We start from the raw sequence: 5,688 nt of genomic DNA, 5'->3' as shown, positions 1-5,688 counted from the left end.
GGTGGTCGTAACTTCCTTGAGGCATTCTTTTTCCTCTGCAAAACAAGCTCATAAGTCCTTGTGACCGTTGAGTCACCCCTTTGGTTAGACAAGAAAACAACAAGTTACCAAGCTATAATTAAGCAAGGGCGTGAAACAAGCATTTGGACTCAACAAATACAACTAACGGGGACTAAGGTTATTTATTAACTCCTTTTCATCTGTGTCTGCATTGAGACCAACATCGGAGGGTAACCGTGTTCTTACAGAATATTTACAGTATACCTTCGATACTGAGCTTCAAAATGGGAGTAGATTTTCCAACAGTCAGGATGGACTTGCAGACTGATTTCAGCAATGGTATGAATTCTGGCAAATGGCAAATGAAGAAGACATGGAAGGAAAAATGAAGGTGAAGGTGTTTGGGTTAACTGTAGGGCTTCTGGCCATTTCTAGAATTCTTTTGTTCCTGTATAGCAACAATTGAGTCTAGCAAAAATACCTGCAAATGGGAAAAATGTCAAATGTCCTTGAAGAAGTCTGTGACATGATTGTGACAGGAAAGAAAATCTTCTTGGGTGGAAATATATCAAAGACACCATTGCGGAACATAACTTGCCAACAATACTTGATCCAAAATCACTACATAATGAAACTACTGTCTAAAGATGAAGCTGAGTTCCCTTTGGCATATGTCATGGTCATCCACGAAGACGGATACATTTGAAACGCTCTTCAGGGCTCTTTACATGCCTCAAAATGTCTACTGTGTTCATGTGCATGAGAAAGCCACAGCTGCTTTCAAAGACGCAGTGGAAAGGCTTCTGAGCTGCTTTGTAAATGCCTTTATGGCTTCTCAGAGGGAGCCTGTGGTCTTCGCAGGAGTTTCCAAGCTACAGGCTGACCTGAACTGCCTGGAAGACCTTGTACCCACCGAGGTTCCGTGGAAGTACACTATCAATATGTTTGACCAACGTGTTTGAGAGCAAGATTTCCCCCTGAAAACCAACAAAGGAAATAATAGTTCAGTATTTGAAGGGATTTACAGGGAAAAACGTTACCCCAGGGGTGCTGCCTCATCCTCATATTATCAGAAGGAACAAATACACGCACATGGAACAGAGATACTGTTGTTTCCTTTCATGTTGTAGACTTGGATGAGAACGCTTCCTCCCCATAGTCTGACCATCTACTTCGGCTCTTACGAGAGAATTTGCTAATTTTGTTCTTCAAGACCCGAGAGCCATGGATTTACTCGGGTAGTCGAAAAACACATACTCAGCTGATAAGCATTTCTGAGTAACAGTCAATAGGATCCCAGTTGCATGAGACTTGATTTCCATTCTACATAAAGTCTGGAAGCATTCTGTGTGTGCATGCGTGCGTGTGTGTGTGTGTATTTTACACTTTGAAAATGTCCTTGATGGCCTTATGTATGTTCACCTGTTTCCAGACTTTATTGACATACTACAGACTACTGTTTTTTGTGTCTTTTCAGTGGAATTCATACGAAATAAGTTATACTGCTTACATATCAATAAATATACTATTTGCTTGTGTAACATACTTATTAAATTTCTACTGCATTGTGTGTCACAAATCTTTGATATGGCACATAAAACTGTTTTTTAAGTAATTACAGTATGTTGTTTAGGAATTCAATTATCTTCAGCAAGGATTATTCATTATAGTCTCATTTGATGTGAATTTGAATTGTGCATGTTTGAAAAGTTTGAAATCTGGAAAATGGCAATAAAATCTCTATAAGAACAATTTGAAATAATGAAAATCTCTCCAAATTAAATTTTTTTAAAAAGAATTCAGCACTCTTAGCCAAGTGAACTGTAGACTGTGTTTAGGCCTGGCCACAAGGCAGCCTCACTTTGATTGGTGAATAGAAACCCTGCCCTCTTGTTAGTGCCGTACACTAGGCATGTGAGTCTTCAGGAACTCACCCTTCGTGTAAAATTTGAAAACCCTGTACAGTCATGCACCACATAACGACGTTTTGGTCAAGGACAGACCACATATATGACAGTGGTCCCATAAGATTAGTATTATATAGCCTAGCTGTGCAGTAGGCTGTACCACCTGGGTAAATGTAAGCACACTCTATGATGCTCATACAATGACAAAATCGCCTAATGACAAATTTCTAGAAACGTATCCCCATTATGAAGTGATGCATGACTGTATTAGCTATTGGTGGGCAGAAAATTAAAAAACTTTTTCACTTATTATAAAATACATTCCTATTGTAGAAAACCTGGAAATAAAGAAAAGTGTAAAATAAAATTGGTAGGTAGAAATTGAAAGTAAAAGTAGGAAAGCAAAAATTATACATTATGCAAATTGAGAAGTACTTGCTGTGGCTATATTTGCATTATTTATCTCCTTCTCTGTGTATTGCTTTATGTAGTTAGGTCACACTGATTTACATATTTTTTGTGTCCTACTACTTTCACTTAACAATATATCAGAATAATTTCTCTATCTTCCCGAAAATATGAAATAACTGCATTCTTTCTCATAGTATGGATGTACCATAATTTGCTTACCAGTTCCTCAATTGTTGAGCATTCATTTCCAGTTTTGTACTGTGTAAAATGCTATTGTAATCACTGCTGGATAACATCAAAAATAGGTAACACCTTTTTGCATAACGCTCTGTCACATGTTAGTGTTACTGCCTTTGAAATGAAAACTTTAAAAATGGAAAGATAGGAACACTTTAAGTTCTTGATACATATTGCCAAATTCTGTAGGGAAAAAAGAAGAAAATGTTTTCTTTACTTTCTTAGGTTTTTCAGCTAGGGTCCTGGAAATTAAACTGACAAAAGACAGAATAAGAAGAGAAAAACAAACAGGGTTTATTAACACATGCAGTGCCTGTACACACAGAGAAACTCAGTGATGAGTAACTCGAAGGGATGGTTACAACTTGGGGCTTATATGGCATCTGAACAAAGAACAATAAATTTGTGGAGAAGAGACAAGACAATGAAAAAGGAATTTGGGCTTTTAGGGTGGTAAATTGCGGTAGGGTCAATATATGGGGAAACTAATGGACGATAAAGGCTAGTTAGCAAGGTTTGCTGTGTAGATGCTTCTGGTGCTGGCTCCATACATGTCTAGAGTTGTGTCAGGGGATGAAGCCTCCTCCCACCCTTCCTGGTAGAGACGGGGAGGGCAGAGAGTTTTGTTGTGTTTGCTTCTTCCCAATTGCCTTTAGCTCAAAATAATCTTTATGTCATAGTGGCATATTTTGGGTAGCACTCTCTGAACTCCTTCAGCTGCTTTCCAGAATATGTCCTAATTTTCAACCAGTCCACCAGTGTACAAGGGCTTAGTTCATCTCACCTCTGCTAAAAGTGGATGTTCTGATATATTTCTTTTCAAAAAATATTTGAATTAAACAGAAAAAGAATTGCATTATTGTTTTTATTTGCAATTCATTGAAGATGAATATTTTTTAAACGTGTATTAGCCATTGTTCATTGTGTTTGTGGGTTGCCAGTTTTCTCCACGCTGGGCACAGAATTTAAATGCTCTCTTGTTAATTATGAAGAGCAGATTGAGTGGGTCAGTAGAAGAAAAGATAAGGGTATTTAGAGAAAAGAATGGAGCCAAAGGTGTAGGAAAGCACTGTGGGAATTTGAATGGGCACGATCTGTTAAAGGGTACAGTGAAATAATTAGGTAATTGCCAAGGAAGAGAAAATGACCTCTCGTGAGATGATTTGGCTTGACTGATTCTTATCAAATGAGAAGACCCAATCCTCAGTCTTCAGAACAGCTGCTGCTTCTTTCCTTCCTCCATCTTCAAAAGCCATCTGGAAGGGTTTGTAAAGCACCGACGTATACCAGTACAGATATGCAATGATTTTATTCCCCTGTTGGTAAAGGTGTAGAATCAGATAAAGCATTTTATTTACCTCTCTAGCAAAATTCCCATTGGCTGCTGTCTATTTTTTATACTTTTGCAAATGGTACAGAATGCCAGGCCATGAAGAAATTGAGGAAGGTGCACACTAATGAGAAAGTCAAATTGTAGCTCCAGGCCTAACACGTGCAGCTCAGCATAGGATGAGGGAAAAGATAACCAGTCAAGGCCATTGAAATTTCTCTTGCCCAATCAGAAAAAATAATTCATGACCATTTTAGAAAATACGGAAAATAGGAAAAAGTATACAGGAAGCAGTAATTCCTCATAATCCCAACACTCCAAAGAAAACTGGTCAAATGGGCATCTTTTAGTCTCTTCAGGAATAAGTAATTTTAAGAACTGTTGACTTGTTCTTCCTTCAGCTTCTCTTGACTCTACTCCTGCAAATTTTATTTTATTTTATTTTATTATTTTTTTAAAGAATTCCTGGTCTCTATTAGGTAGGTAATGTACCCAACAAGGTTTGATAAGCCGTAAAGAACTATCGGGGATAAGCTATGAATGCCCTGGAAGAGAATTCTAGCCCTTCTTGCTTACAATGTGTAATTTTAAGCAATAATTTTGAAGAGAGAGAGCTGGCAGTTTGTAGAAAACCCAGTCTGTACAGATGACAGGAGAAAGGAAAGGTTCATAACTGGAGAGGCGGAGATGAGAAAACAGCCTTATTTGCAGAGTGCCTGAGGGCTTGAATAATAGGACGGAAGCTTAAGAATAAGTAAGGCACAAAAACAGATGAATTTATTTAGAATGTCGGAGTTTCCAGGATTTGTGTAGCCAAATCAAAGTCTGAAAGCCATTCTAGGTTCAAAATCCATATCTCTGGCCATAAGAATTGCCTCTTTTTCTCAAAACCCACTCAAACACAAGTCAGTCGCCATCTTTGGGATGAACAGCGCTGCCCAGTAGTGCTTCTTTGAAGACTGTGTTGGCTTTCTGCTCTCCTGCCCACTCACATCCCTTGTCCCACGCTTCCAAGCCCAAGTGTGTGAGCCTTTCCCCAGAGCCCTCGCTGCTGGGGGTGGGGGTGGGGCGGGGCAGTGACCCCTGCATCCTCCCAGAGCTATCACACATGAGTGGTTGGCCTGCGTGCCTCACATGGGTCTCAGTTCCCAGCCTCTCCCCAGAGGAAGGGCTTGTCCGTTGGACAATGTGGCAGATCGGCCCATTGGGAAATCTGGGATTCACTGTCAGGGAACGCGTTATCCTTCACATTTAACCTAAAATCTAGTTGGTTAAAAAGAAGATAGGAAAAACACTGCAAATTTTATTTTTAAAACGTCGTTGAATTTTCTAAGTTGCTTCTGACCATTTATAGGAAGAGAGGAACCTGGATAAATTCATAATAACACTGAGCTTGTTCCCTGGAAGGTGTATCATAATTCATCTCTGAAAGAGTATGTAAAGAGCACACAAACCCTCCTGTTTGCGTGGCCTGGGGGGAACCTGGGGATCAGAGAAAAGTGACTTGCTCAAGATAGACAACTTGCGTGATGGAGGCTAGAATCTGGCCTCCGAATTCAGCCCAGGCATTCCCTATGGAATCCTGTTGCCGCCGCCTTGTGATTTCCCTTCCCCAGCGGGAAGGCATTTGTGAGGAAAACAGATACAAATCTGTTAGAGGTCACTCCACATCGGGGACTTTAGGGACTTCCCACCTGCAGCTAAATTTAAGGGCGAACCTTAAGCACAAAGGGTCTGTAAAGGGAATCCGAAAGTCCTTTCTCTGGGAAAAGCAATCTGTGAGTGGGTAAACTGGGGGGCGGG

At 39.9% G+C, this 5,688-nt stretch overlaps 1 long non-coding RNA gene and 1 pseudogene across 2 annotated transcripts in view; one reads left to right on the top strand and one right to left on the bottom strand.

Moving 5' to 3' along the window:
- Positions 1-223: 223 nt before the first annotated feature.
- On the top strand, positions 224-1,308 carry LOC124227107 (N-acetyllactosaminide beta-1,6-N-acetylglucosaminyl-transferase-like; annotated as a pseudogene).
- Positions 1,309-2,638: 1,330 nt separating this feature from the next.
- LOC124226824 (uncharacterized) overlaps positions 2,639-5,688 on the bottom strand; it is a 3,587-nt gene continuing 537 nt past the window's right edge. The window contains exons 3-4 of one of the 2 annotated variants that reach the window (XR_006885364.1): positions 3,704-3,871; positions 2,639-2,738 (exon numbers count right to left, since the gene is read on the bottom strand). This is a non-coding gene — a long non-coding RNA (uncharacterized LOC124226824). Of the gene's footprint in view, positions 2,739-2,921; positions 3,872-5,688 lie in introns of those variants that run through there. The other variant, XR_006885363.1, reaches the window with a different exon arrangement.

The sequence above is a fragment of the Equus quagga genome, chromosome 15, assembly GCF_021613505.1.
Source record: "Equus quagga isolate Etosha38 chromosome 15, UCLA_HA_Equagga_1.0, whole genome shotgun sequence".
Lineage (NCBI taxonomy): Eukaryota > Metazoa > Chordata > Mammalia > Perissodactyla > Equidae > Equus > Equus quagga.
This window is presented reverse-complemented; position numbering and strand designations above follow the sequence as displayed.